Here is a 14,880-nt window from a genome sequence, read left to right as displayed (position 1 = left end):
TGGCTGTACTAGTTTGCATTCCCACCAGCAATGAAGGAGTGTTCCTCTTTCTCCACATCCTCACCAGCATGAGGTTTCACTTGAATTTTTGATCTTAGCCATTCTGAGGAGTGTAAGATGGAATCTCAGAGTTGTTTTGATTTGCATTTTCCTGATGACTAAGGACATTGAGCATTTCTTTAAGTGTTTCTCAGCTATTCAATCCAGTGTTCATTCTTAAAGGCTCTGATAAGTTTCAGCTATAATATTCACAGAAACTAACGTACCTGCCTTTGATACTGGCTAAATCTGGAGTTTATAGTCTATCATTATACTGCAATTCAATGTCTCTGATATTCAACTCTCAATTTTTGCTTCTACCTTGTTTCTCAAATAACAAAGAGTTCATATAGTTTGTGTACTCTTTATTGTCAGACATTGTCTGCAACCACAAATAAAATTTTTCATACAAATCAGGCTTTGCTGCTATTAGGCAACTATTATAAACATTGCTTTTGAAAAACAACCTCCTAATTTTTTGTGTATAGTGAAGCCTCTGATAATAAGAATGAAAATTTACTATACTAGAAGAAGGCCTAAATATATTTTACAAATAACAATACAGGATCAATTTTATGGAACTCTAATAGATATAAAAATAATATACATTGCTGTAATACAAGCATTCTATCATTGCTCATTGAGAAATGAACTCAGGCAGATCTCAAAGGTTCAGTGCCTATTATAGATGTAAGGCCATTTTCACAATATGAACAGTTTTTCAGACTACACAGATGCTCTCTTTTGGCTTACAGGAATGGGGCTGAAGCAACGAATTCCATGATAAGCCCCCAGGTCCAAGAAACTGATTGTGTCTCTTTTTCATTTTTGACAGTTTCCTTGGTAACTAAAAAATTTTCTGCAATCCTCTTTCAATTTCACTGCTTTTGCTGCAGAACCTAAGGGGGAGCAAGATCTAGATGAATCAGCAACTCAGATGAAGATCTCCAAGGTTACAGCAGGCTTATTTCCATGCTAAAACATGAGATCTTTCTTTTTCTCATAATGTTACTTACTTATTCCCTATTTGAATGCCCACACACCATTAATGAGATGAATAGAGAACAGAAATTCCTCTGCAGAGAGGGATTTGACCAGTCAGCCTTGTAGCTATGATCCAGGTCAAAGCTAGATCTGGGTGTAACCAAGGCATGACTGTCTGCTGCTAAAGAGAAAGAAAACTGCACCTGAAAGTGACAAGAGCCAGAGCCAGTGGAAAGTAGCAAAGGTGGTTATTGTTTTATAAGGAGCCTCCCAGCTCCTAATCATTGTCTCCTGATTTCTGTATTGGAACTGTGATCCTATAAGATGCTGAGACTTCATCTCTAAGATGTGCCATCTTATCTCAGTCATGTAGTGCTGTGTATTCTGCAAGGGAGACACTTGACTCCAGGATTCAGTTTCTGACAGTGGCTGGGGATATGTGGCTCTTTCTCTATTTTGGCACATCTTCTATGAGAGTTGAAATGGCAATGACAATTCGTTTTTTGTTGTTGTTGTTGTTGTTGTTTTGTTTTGTTTTTATCAAACGCAATTTATTTAGAACAAAATATATTTTGAGAACTTAATTCTAAAAGAGAACTCAGAGATTGAGAAGACAACCAGGACAATCCAGGACAACTAAGAACAGGAAAGCTTCCAGCAGGGAGGCAAGACTACCAGCTGAGCCAGGATGGCTAGCTGGGCCCACAGGGCTGGCCGCAGCAGCCAGTCCCTCTTCTTAGGCTGTCCCACAGTAGCTATGTTCTCCTAGGCTCACAGCTGACACTGTGCCACCACCTTCCCAAGTAAACGGATACAACTCCAGTCAACTGGTGACAAGAGTAATTTGCTGTATCAGGCAGTGGCCTGGGATGGAGGAGTCTGGTCACTAACTGTTGGGCTGCCTGGCCATGGGCTCGCCGTCCTTCTCCTGCTTCAGCCATCGATCCAGGAGGCTGTGGGTGGCACCTCTCTTAGCAGGCAGTGGGCTTTTTTGTAGAAACTGGCTGGTCCACTGAGGTAAACCTGATTCTTCCTTTTTGGGTGGTTCAGGGACTTCCTTTTTGGGTGACTTTGTAGCCAACCACTGCATCATCCTTTGACTGCTGCCACTTGTTTTGGGCTCCTTCTTAATCACCAAGTCAGCAGGAACCAGACACTCAGGAGTGTTGTTTCGGGAGTTGTTCACCACTGGAGAAACTGGGTGGAAGGTGATATTGTCTGTAGGGCGGATTAATTTTAGAGCTTCCTGAGTGGCAACCTAACCAAAGTCAAGCCATTTGGAGACGGCCTCTTCTCCATCTAGTGTGGCAGGCATCCTGTTGTGGATGTCACTCAAACCCCTGCAGGACTCCACAGTGATGATGCTGTTGGAATACAGGCGCTCTCCCCCTGGAAGTTCCCAGCAGTCAAAGATCCCTGCCTTTGTCAGCAGCCTCCAGTTGTCCCAGTCCTTTTCCTTGCTTTCAGGGGTGTCTGCAGCATCGTTCCCACCTGACTTCTCCGTCTTGATTTGAGGGAAATAGATAAAGTATGGTTGCTTCTGGTTTGTTCCCCCCTGACACCACTGCCACTTGTAGAATCCATCTGCTAGAATGACACATTGGCGTCCTTTCCCCAGAGGAATCTCGAATGACTGCTTTTCCATTATGGTATCACTACGACAGTTGGTAGTGTTGAACTGCAACTTGGAAGGGTCCCTTTCCTTGAACCAAGATGGGACCAGGCCCCATCGCATGGGAACAATTACCCGCTCTGATGAGTATGCATCCTTATCGAAGTGCAGTCAGGAGAGAAGCACCAGGCTGCTGGACTAAGGGCTCTTCAGCAATGACAATTCTTGAGGGTCCTTCTTATAATGTCTTAAAAGATGCAGCTCAATGTGTGGTTTACATTCTCCACAGTTGAGTGGAGAGTGGAGTATGACTTCCACAGATTCTCTGGTGCCTCTTATTTGACCACGTCCCCTGGATGGGGAGACCTGGTGGCACTCAGAGGAAGGACAGCAGGTTACCAAGAAGAGACTTGATACCCTATGAGCTTATACAGGGGGAGGAAATCCCCCTCAGGAACAGTCATAGGGGAGGGGAATAATGACAAAATGGGAGGGAGGAGAGTGGGAGGATACAAGGGATGGGATAACCATTGAGATGTAACAAGAATAAATTAATAAAAAATTTTTAAAAAGTTGCAGCTCTAACATTTTCAAACACTGTCTTCCCTGGCTTTTAAGTTTCTTTGTGGAGAATGAAGTTTAATATAATAATATTACTTGTTATATTTCTGTTGTTATTATCTATTTCAGAGACTCAATGTTGCAAACTTGCTTTACATTGTCATTTTACTTTGGCAAATAGCAGTTCTTTACTTTGCTCTTTTTTTCAGCCCATATCTTTCTTTGATGTCAACTGAGGAGAGAGCTTTTGAGGAATATAATTATCTATTAATGATGTCTCACTGATCATATATAGTTCCATTGAAAGAAATTTACACCCAAGATCTTTGTCACTTTTTAGTACAGAATTTCTATTGACTATTATCTCTTTGTTAGCCATATGTCTCCACCAATCACTTCTTTGGGATAGACCAAATGTATTTTTATGATTATACTGCTTTGTCTGAGATGCTCCTTTCAAGCATTAATTTTCAACTGCCTATGTCACATGTATTCTCTTCCTTTTTATGTGTCCTATGTTAATTTAATTTTTTATATTTCCCCTGTTTTGAAGCATCTGAGAGGGAAAGAATTAATGATCATAACTAATGACCAAGTAATGGAGTAGAGAAAATTAAACTAAAAAGACAACAATTTAGTCATTGCAACAATTAGAAATACCATATAAGATGCACCTGACCATAAGAAGCACCCAGATTTTAGAGCAGTAAAAGAAGAAAAACAGTAGAAACAGAAACTGGACAATAAGGGTCATCCTAGTTTTCTCCTCACACTTTTGAGGGGTAGAAAGTGCATCTTATGGTGGTCTGAAAAACACGGTATCAGGGAAATACCATTTTAGGTTTCACAGAATGATGCATTCATAAAAATACTTGGTCAAGTGCGGGTATGATGATATAAGATTGATATGGATCTGAAACAGAGAGAAAAAAAAGAAATTGATAAAATAGGTTATTTGTTAGTGAAGGGCTATAACCATGATTGCTGTACTTAGCATTTTCCAAGGACTTCTATTTCTAATACACTTAGGTATGAAATCCCATCTGAAAATATTTTAAGATAATAACTCACATTTTACAATGTTTCTCTCTTCCAAGATTCTATATGCTTTATATCTCTGGTGGTAAATATTGATTGGCCATGTCATAGTTATTATGGTATTGAAAAAATTGTCTTTTATTGTAATTTCCACTGGAGTTGGCAACTATTGGTGTGTCTGGACTACTTTTAAAATTGCAAGGAAATTCCTCTAAAATCGGGAACAAGGCAAGGCTGCCCACTCTCTCCATATCTCTTCAATATAGTACTCAAAGTTCTAGCCAGAGCAATAAGACAACAAAAGGAGATCAAGGGTATCCATATGGGAAAGGAGGAAGTCAAATTATCTGTATTTGCAGATGATATGATAGTGTACATAAGGGACCCTCAAAATTCCACCAGAGAACACCTAAAGCTGATAAACACCTTCAGCAAATTTGCTGGATACAAAATTAACTCAAAAAAGTCTGTAGCCTTCCTATACACAAATGAAAAGCATGCAGAGGAAGAAATTAGAAAAATCACACCCTTCACATTAGCCACAAGCAATATATAATATCTAGGCGTTACTCTAACTAAGCAAGTGAAGGACTTGTTTAAAATTTTTTTTTCAAAACTCTGAAGAAAGAGATTGAAGATGACCTGGGAAGATGTAATGATCTTCCTTGCTCATGGATCGGGAGAATCAACATAGTAAAAATGGCCATCCTACCAAAAGCAATCTACAGATTCAATGCAATCCCTATCAAAATACCTACACAATTTTTTAAAGACATTGAAAGTTCAATTCTGAACTTCATATGGAAAAACAAAAAACCCAGAATAGCTAAAACAATATTGTACAATAAAAGGTGCTCCAGAGGAATCTCCATACCTGATCTCAAACTGTACTATAAAGCAATAGTAATTAAAACAGCATGGTACTGGCACAGCAACAGGCTGGTTGATCAGTGGAATTGAATCAAAGACCCAGATATGAATCCACACACATATGGTCACTTGATTTTTGACAAAGAAGCCAAATCAATTCAGTGGAAAAAGGATAGCATCTTCAACAAATGGTGCTGGTCTAACTGGAGGTCTATGTGTAAAAAAATGAAACTGGACCCGTATTTGTCACCTTGCACAAAACTCAAATCCAAGTGGATTAAAGATCTCAACATAAAACCAGAGACACTAAGTCACATAGAAGAAAAAGAGGGGAAGCCTGGAACATATTGGCACAGGAGACAATTTTCTGAACAGAACACCAACGGCCCAGGCCTTAAGGTCAACCATTAATAAATTGGACCTAATAAAGCTGACAAGCTTCTGTAAGGCAGGAGACACTGTCAAGAGAACAAAGCATCAGCCTACAGACTGGGAAAAGATCTTCACCAACCCTACATCTGACAAAGGTCTAATAGCCAAAATATATAAAGAACTAAAGAAATTAAACACCACCAAACCAAATAACTCAACTGAGAAATGAGGCTTGACACTAAACAGAGAATTTTCAACAGAGAAGTATCAAATGCCTGAGAAACACTTAAAGAAATGCTCAACCTCCTTAGTCATCAGGGAAATGCAAATCAAAACAACTCTGAGATTTCATCTTACACCCATCAGAATGGCTAAGATCAAAAATTCAAGAGACACCACATGCTGGCGAGGATGTGGGGAGAGAGGAACACTCCTTCGTTGCTGGTGGGAATGCAAACTAGTACAGCCACTTTGGAAATCTATCTGGTGCTATCTCAGAAAAATGGGAATAGGGTTTCCTCAAGACCCAGCTATTCCACTCCTTGAAATATACACAGAAGATGCTCCAGCACACAACAAGAAAATTTGCTCAACCATGTTCATAGCAGCCTTATTCATAATAGCTAGAACATGGAAACAGCCTAAGTGTCCATCAGTAGAAGAATAGATAAAGAATCTGTGGTACATATACACTATGGAATACTACTCAGCTATTAAAACAAAAAATTCCCGAAATGTGTGGATAAATGGATTGAGCTAGAAATGATCATAATGAGTGAGTTAACCCAGAAGCAGAAAGAATCAAATGGTATATACTCACTTATATCTGCATACTAGCCCAAGGGGCATGTCCCACGAAAGCCTTCACTTACCAGAAAACTGGGACAGAGGGGAGGACATCCTATTGGGAGTCTAAATGAGAGAAGCATGGGAGAATAGCAAAGTAGAATGATCCAGAGGGTCCTAGAAACCTACAAGTAGAACATTATGATAGGCAGATTTGGGCCCAGGGGTTCCCCTCAAACTAAGGCACCAGTCAAGGACAATACAGGCGGTAAACTTTAAACCCCTACCCAGATCTAACCAATGGTCAGAACATTCTCCACAGTTGAGTGGAGAGTGGGATATGTCTTTCTCACGTACTCTGGTGCCTCTCATTTGACCATGTCCCCTGGAGGGGGAGACCTGGTGGCACTCAGAGGAAGGACAGCAGGTTGCCAAGAAGAGACTTGATACCTAATGAGCATATACAGGGGGAGGTAATCCCCCTCAGGAACAGTCATAGGGGAGGGGAATAATTGGAAAATGGGAGGGAGGGAAGAATGGGAGGATACAAGGGATGGGATAAACATTGAGATGTAACAAGAATAAATTAATAAAAAAAAAGAAAAGAAAAAAAGACAGATATGTTGAACACAATTAGAAATTTTAGTTTTATGAAAGTAACAGATGAAGTTTCTCCTTCAGTTTTCTTGATTTCACCTGCCATGTGTTGGATGGTGGATAACTCTATTAGAAATAATATATACCTCTGGCAATTATATAGGTCTTCACTACTCACCAAATCTATAGTGAAATATTTACATGTGGCTTTGAGAACCAAGTTACTAATATCCTAACAATGGCTAAGTTTTATCAAATTATAGCATTTGAAAAAATTGGTTTAAAAAAAAGAAAGAAAAAGTTGGTAAAATATGGAAGTTTACCTTGATATTTTGTAGTACTGTGAATTTCAAGGTTTACAGTAACACACCATTGTGAGTTTTAATAGAAATAATAGCAATATAAATGAAATATCAGGCAGTCTCTCTTAGACCTTAATATTGTAAAACATTCTTAAATGGGCCTCAATGTAACTTAGAATCAAGACATGTGAATATTATGACCAAATTATGACATTTTATATAAGGGAGAGTCCTCTGTGTTGTGAGGATCACAAAAGAACAGCATAGCCACTATCTTGTTTCCTAAGATTTCAATACAATATTCAAAAATAAATGTTGAAACTTGAGGAACACATAGGATAGAATCAAAAATAGGAAGAAAGTATGCAAATTTGGTATATTTAGAAGGGCTTGAAAGTAACATTTTTATTTACAATGCATGCATCATTTTGGGGGCAATGTAATAAACCTAAGTATACTATATATTGTTATAATTTAAGCATATAATCATTGCATTTGTGGAAACTGACAAATGGAATCACAAAGAGTTAGCATCAAGCTGAACTTGGAAGCCCAGAGTCATCATCAGAATGGTCCAGATAGAAATGTAGGCTTTTAAAAAGATGTTTAGCATATAGGCCCAAGTATCCAAATACATGATCAGCCTCCAGTTATTGCTAATTGTAGCCAGAGCCCAGGGTAAATTACATTTTTTTCCTGTCATCTTCACTGCTTCTACTGTAAACCCAGGGAAAGGCAGTGATATATCAAACAGTTGCTTTTTGTGGAAATATCTGAGTTTATAGCAGGCTTTGTTTTTCACTTTCTAATTTGAGATTTCTTATCTGATTAGTTCTTAGCCTATTCTATATTTGAACGTTCATACTGGACAGCTAATACAATTTTCTGCAGAGAGAGTTTTTACCAGTCAGATTTCTGACAATAGTCCAGAACTCAATTAGCCCTGGATATAACCAAAGCTTCCCCCACCTCAAAGGAAGAGTGCTCTGAAATTTACTGGTGACAGAGCCAAAGGAAATTAGCAAAGCAGGGATTTTTTTTTTCATAATTAGCATTCCTACTCTGAACCACCTTCTCATGTGCAGGAAATGGGATCCTGCCTCTGAAATCACTGCTTCCCCCATTGAGATGTGTCATGCATGTGTAATTCTTGGGGTGCCACACCTTCTTGAAGAAAGATCATTCTCTGTCAGTATCTGACAGATACTTGGGATGTACTGTTCCTTTCTCTATCTTAGAGAATCCTTTCTGGCAATTGCTATGAAAATTGACAATTCTCACTTTGCACCATCGACTCTCTGAGAGCTTTGAGATGTAACATTTGGAAGAACTGTCATATCTGTCACCCAAGAAAGCTCTCTGAGAACAATGAAGTATAATACTTGTAATTTTGCTTAATATCATCTAATGTCTCAGAATTTCAAGTTTTCAACCCAAGCTCTACATTTAGGTTTAAATTGTCACTGTGATTTTGCAAAGAATATCTCTCATATTTTATTCTTTATTCCCACTCTTACCATTCTATTCTATGAAATCAGGCCATGAATGAAAATATTTTAATATCAATTGAATATCTTTGGTCTCCATACTCCCACTTAAAGAAGTGTCCCCGCCAGAATTATTTGTCCTTTTTATATATTGACTCTATAATTATTCACAATACAGGAGCAGCAGCATTCTGTCTCCACCAATAATTTGTGTGTGACAACAAAATATTATTTGGACATATTGTGTTCTATGCAATTTCCTTCTCTACAAGCTATTCTCCCTGTGGAGAATTAGAGAGCTAAAGATGGCCAGAAGTTATAGTCAATTGGGAAACATTTACAAACAACTCCATAAAGCAAAGCAACCATGGATGCATTGCATTGATAATAATGTTAGAAGAGAACATTAGCATGCCTCACAGAATGATTAGCATGCCTCACAGAATGATGCATGGATATACAAAGATGGTAAAATTAAGGGTACTTTGCTATAGAAGTACATGTATGGAGGTAGACCAGAGAAATGGAAGCAGAGAAGAAAAAGAAAATAGGAAAGGGAGCATCGTACACATCATTACTATGCACAGCTGTTCTAAAATAACTCTGTTTTGTAACAGCTTTAGAAAAGAAAAGCATGAATCCAGGAGTTCTCATGGTCTGTAACTGGGAGTTTCTATGTGTTTCTTCATGAATGTGAGAAACTAGGCTCCCTGGAACAAATGAAAATTTGGATATGATTTCATATAGGACCTTAGCATTGTGGAATATCACAAGGAGGTGAGTGTGTGAATGGGATAACTTTTAGGCAGTTGGAGAGGCAGAGACTGAAAATTGTTAACATTTTCTGAATCATTCAGAGTGACAATAAGCCTGCTAATGACTGAGATAGCTTTAAAACCTAGGGATGTAAAAAGCTACTTGGTTAACTGAGATTCATTTTCCCCAACCCTTTTCATCTTACCATGCCATAGAATATCTGAGCATTTATTGTTTTAAAGAAGAAGAAAGAGGAGGTACCACAAAAAATGTTATTCTATATTTACTCGTTTACTTTTTCTCTCCTCTCCATTCCCTCCTCTCCTCTCCTACTCTTCTCACCTCGCTTCCTCTTCATCCTCCTCCTCCTCATCCTCCTCGTCCTCCTCGTCCTCCTCGTCCTCCTGCTCGTCCTCGTCCTTCTCTTCGTCCTCCTTCTCCTACTCCTCCTCCTTCTTCTTCTTCTTTTCTCTCTCTGTCTCTCTCTCTCTCTCTCTCTCTCTCTCTCTCTCTCTCTCTCTCTCTCTCTCTCTCTCTCTCTTTCTCTCTCCCTCCTACTCTCTTTTTGTTTTTTTTAAACAGAGATTCTCTCTGTAGCCTTGGATGTCCTGGACCCACTTATAGGCCAGACTGGCCTCGAACTCAGAGAGATCCAGTAGCCTCTACCTCCCAAAGTTCTGGGCTTATAGTCATACATGGCTCCAACTGACTACCCATTTACTCCTTTAAGTATAGCTGATATTTTAGCCATAAAGCAGTCTTAATGTGACTATTCAAGTGTGATCATACATGTGTTTACTATAAAAAATACCCCTCAGCCCCTACAATGACCTCATCCTTTCAATCACTTGCAGTAAGTAGGGCTATTGTATCTTTGAAAGGCCAGTCCTGTAGACTTTATAAGGAAATACTGTAGAACCAAAAATAAAGTCTCCACAGAAAAGATTCTCATACACAGAAAAGGGTTGTAAAATGGAGTGACAAAAAAACATAAGGCCTAGCAGAGTTGTGGGATTATATAAAACTCTAAAGGGAGGGTGGGGGAGAGGGAACCAACGCGAACAATAGCCTACCTGAAAGCTACAGGATTGCAGTTCATAAGTGCTTGGGGCTGGGAACAGAGTCAGGTGAAGAGGAAAAGCTGTCACTTTAAAGACTATGGCTAGGGGTACCTCTGCCTCGAAGAGTACCAGAAGGGTGTTGAAATCTCAATCATAACTTTCTAGGACTCAAGGAAATGTTTACACTTACAAAAGGAGAAATATTTATTTGCCACTGGTGGACAGGATGTCGAGAGATTGCTGAGCTGGATCACAAATCCCTTGTGGGTGAACTGGACATGGGGGATAAGATCTCAGTACAGCTTAGACTGTGGAGATGTTCTTCATTCCCTGTTTCACTTTTCTTCTCTTCGTGCACTGTTTGTCTTTTATTTTTTGTCTACCCCCAACTCCCACATGATGTTAATATCCTATTTTTTTAAGTTAGTCTTGATGTATCTGTATATTTGTTGCAAAGCAGGAGCCAGGAATCAGACCTAGCAGGGGGAGAATAAAGCAAAGGAGTAGGCCAGCTGTATCACACATACACACACACACACACACACACACACACACACACACACACACACACAAACACACACACACACACACACTTTACTGATGGGAGCATCGCTCAGCTCCATTCTGCAGTTTCCTCTATTTGTATCCATGTCTAAAATTTTTATGCCTTCTTTTATCTCAGTTTACTGGATTCAGTTTTACAGGGCTTCTGGTAACTTTTAGGTACGAGTGCATTTGACTGTTATTGTAGTTTCTTTTTTTATTTTTGGTGGCTTTTGTTTTTGTTTTGGCTTTGATTTGTTTTGTTTTTTTAAGCTGGCTTGCTTCATTTAAAAACTGGCTGTGGAGTTGAGGTATGGATTCCACTCCTCAAGGCCCAAGTATGCTTGTTTAAAAGCTTCTTCCAACAGCAAGTAGCCAAGAAGAGACTTGATACCCTATGAGAATATATAGGGGGAGGTAATCCCCCTCAGGAACAGTCATAGGGGAGGGGAATAATGGGAAAATGGGGGGGGAGGAATGGGAGGATACAAGGGATGGAATAAACATTGAGATGTAACAAGAATAAATTTTAAAAAATCAAAAAAAAAAAAGCTTCTTCCAAAATCCCTGAGAAAGAAAAAGAAGGTTATTCCCAATGGAAATTATTGCTATCATCTCCCATTCTTTTGGTTTTGGCTTAATTCTCTAAAATCTTGTTAAAGTTTACCTCCTACCTCAAGATTTAAAAGCATATTGGGTATGATTAAAAACTGGCAGAATATGTAATAAAAGGATTAACCTAATTCTTGTAACGCTGAAGTTGATGGATAAAAATCTATACATAGGTAATTTTAAAGAAAACATGTCACTTGCTGCCATCCTAGCTGCTGTTTCTCCCAGTAGGTTGAAAGCTGAAATTCATATTTGCTAGGTCTGAAAAAGATGGATTTTTGCCATATGACTTCATTACTATCTTAACTAAAAATTACCACATAGAATACACAAACTGAGGGAAAAAACAGTTCCTCCTAGTTATAAAGCCAAGATTATTTGTCTACTATTTTTCAACCACACTAACATTGCTTTCCCTTATCAGTCTCAACCCATTCCTTTCCCTGTCTAGCCATTTTGTTCTTTGTTCTCTTCACACTCAACATAGATAGGCCACTCAAATAAACTCTCTCAGGTGCCCACTTACAGCCCACTGGCAGCCTGTAGTAATTCTTCTATTTCTTTTCTCTATACCATATCAATATCTTTACCTCCCTGTAGCCAGGGCCATGGTTGTACCGTTGTATGAGGGTGCCAGGGTGGATATATCCCATTCTCATTAGGCAAACTTTCTAAAATAGAAAAAATATAAGGGTTTTAGACTGCTAATTTTTCCACCTTTATTTAAAAGTTTCAGTATATTACTCAATCTTACTACCTTATTTTTCATGATGTTTATATAATTCTCACCAACAGTCTTCTTCCCTAAAGAGTGCAGGCAAATCTGGCTCTAGGCTAGGACACATGCAAAGAAAATCTATCAAATTAATGCCACTCATCAACTGAGGCTGAGGCAGTCCCTGACCAGCTCCCTAAATGAAATTACAATACTCCAATGGTTATCCTTGCTAGGGATCAATTTATAACCTGATTTCTCACCAGTCTATTCAAGGCCTCCATCAAAGCAGTAAATTGTGAAAACAAAACATAATAAAACAAAACACAAGATATCATCCTTAACAAATGTCCATCTTACTTCCTATACCACGATACAAAGGCCTTTTACAATGTAACAATCTGGATCCCAAGACTCCAGATTGAAAAAAAAAACTACATATGACCTACTTCTTCTACAAGAGACTCCATTGCTTATTTATTATGGTATTAAAGCTGCACCTTCATGCATTCATATACAAATATGTGCTTCTGAAAAAAATGTACTTCTGGAAACAAGTGAACTTCTTATATGAGAATCAAAAGAGTTAAGCTTCAAATTACTTATTACTGTCTTCTTTCTTCACCATTTGTTCTACCTTTTAACTTACAGAGGCCTCCAAACACTACCCTCTTCCTGAGATCTCTCCCTTCAGGTAGCATCTATAGAGGATCCAACACTTACTTTCAGCCATGTCCACCTTTTAACAGTTCATAGCTCCCTACTGACCCATCCTGGAATACTGCCCATTTCACTCTTGCATTGAGACCCAAAAAGAATTATGATTTCCTCTTACATATATCCAAGAAAGTGCTATGCAAGACCATGTATAATTATTTGTTGTGTCCCTTCTTGTTCAAACTCATGACCATCACTTGTGGACTTCCCCATTGTCTTACTGACTCTCTGACCTCACTACTTGTTAATTGCTCTAAGCCAAATATAAGCATCCCTTATATTTGCTACATCTCTCTCTCTCTTTGATATTTTGGACTGTTTTTACTCCTTTGAGACACACTTCATGGTCACACTGGCTCCGTCAGACTGTGATTATACTTTGGATCTGAACACTTCCACCCAGTTCCTATTCAGAATGCCTTATTATCTGCAGGATTCACATTTACTGCTTTCTACCAGATGGGTGGTGTGGAACTTGTCCCTGGTAGGCCTATATTCAAAATTTAAAGTGGTCCCTGGCAAAGATCCCTTGCCAATCCCCATCACAGGTTCTATAGTGGCATAGCATGAAAAACAAACAGGTGGTTCAGATTCTACATTTCTCACAGTCCTGGGAATAAATTCTGGTGTCATCCCTGAGTAGTGGGACAGACTACTCTCCTAGCTACTTACCATCAGTTTTCCACTAAGTTCATCCAGAATCTTAAATGTGTGGCTCAGACCATCTTTATATTCCAGGGCCAAATTGCTGGCTATCATAGTGCTACAAATTTTGTGAGTATTATATTTACTAACAAGAGAGAGCAATGGTCTTTGTGTTTGTCTCGGGGAGGAATATTGCTTCTATTTCATCCAGTCAAGTAAAGTAAGGACAATATCCAACAATTCCAGATGGACCCATAAATATGTAAGTAACTGGTCTCTGGCCAGTAGATCATGTGCAACATGAAATTGGACACTATACTTCTTAACTTCTTTTTTTTCCCTCCGTTTCTTAATCTCACTAGTCATACCCTGCCTTATAAACATCTTGTCTTGATTTCTTCAAGAACTGATCCAAAATAATCAGCTGCTATTACTAGATTACAATAAGCTAGCTACAGAGCCAGAGGCCTGGGACTCAAGATTATATTGATGATGAAAGTCAAGTTCATCCCAAGGCCTTCAATGCCCTCAATTAGCAAGAAATAGTTTGATAATAATGGTGATACCCAACCCCTGGTAGTTTATTACTAATTAAACAAAAGAGGGGAAATGTAAGCCCCTTGAGGCATACAAGTGGCCCGGTCCTGCATTTTATGACTTCTCACCATCATCTTCAGCCCACAGAACACTTTAATTGCCCTAACAACCAGAGCCAGGCTCATTCCTAAGTAGTAAGAAACCTAAACTCAGGACTTGAAACACCACTAATTTCTGCTCTAAAAATCTCTAGAAAGCTCAGCCCCCAAAAAGTCCTATATAAAACCTATCTTCTCAGTTCTCTGCTGCTTCTAACACAAGCAGAGGCAGCTACCCTCCCAAGAAATGTCTTGTGTGAGGTTTATTGTGTGGTGAGACTTTTGGGGATTCTTTCGCTCCTGCATGCCAGGATACCTTCCCCTTAGAACTGTAACATTCACAATGGCTGGAAGAGTTCTCACATGGGCCCCTGAGACTATCACTATATACTTGTTGCACAGGGATCGCTAGGGAAAAAGAAAAATAATACGGTCTTTCTTACTTGTTATTATCCTAGGGTCATCAAGAGTCTCAGAGGTTCATCTTTCCAATCTGGTATCTACAATCAGGGTTAATTTGTCATTGCATTTTGCCTATTATTAGTTCT

The 14,880-nt window shown here is 39.0% G+C and overlaps 1 pseudogene; it reads right to left on the bottom strand.

The window, feature by feature from the left end:
* Positions 1-1,909: 1,909 nt before the first annotated feature.
* LOC127192443 (abasic site processing protein HMCES-like) lies at positions 1,910-13,811 on the bottom strand (annotated as a pseudogene).
* Between the last annotated feature and the right edge of the window lie 1,069 nt (positions 13,812-14,880).

Source organism: Acomys russatus, chromosome 7, assembly GCF_903995435.1.
Source record: "Acomys russatus chromosome 7, mAcoRus1.1, whole genome shotgun sequence".
Classification (NCBI taxonomy): domain Eukaryota; kingdom Metazoa; phylum Chordata; class Mammalia; order Rodentia; family Muridae; genus Acomys; species Acomys russatus.
Note: the sequence above shows the minus strand (reverse complement) of the source record. Positions and strands in the feature narration are given on the sequence as shown.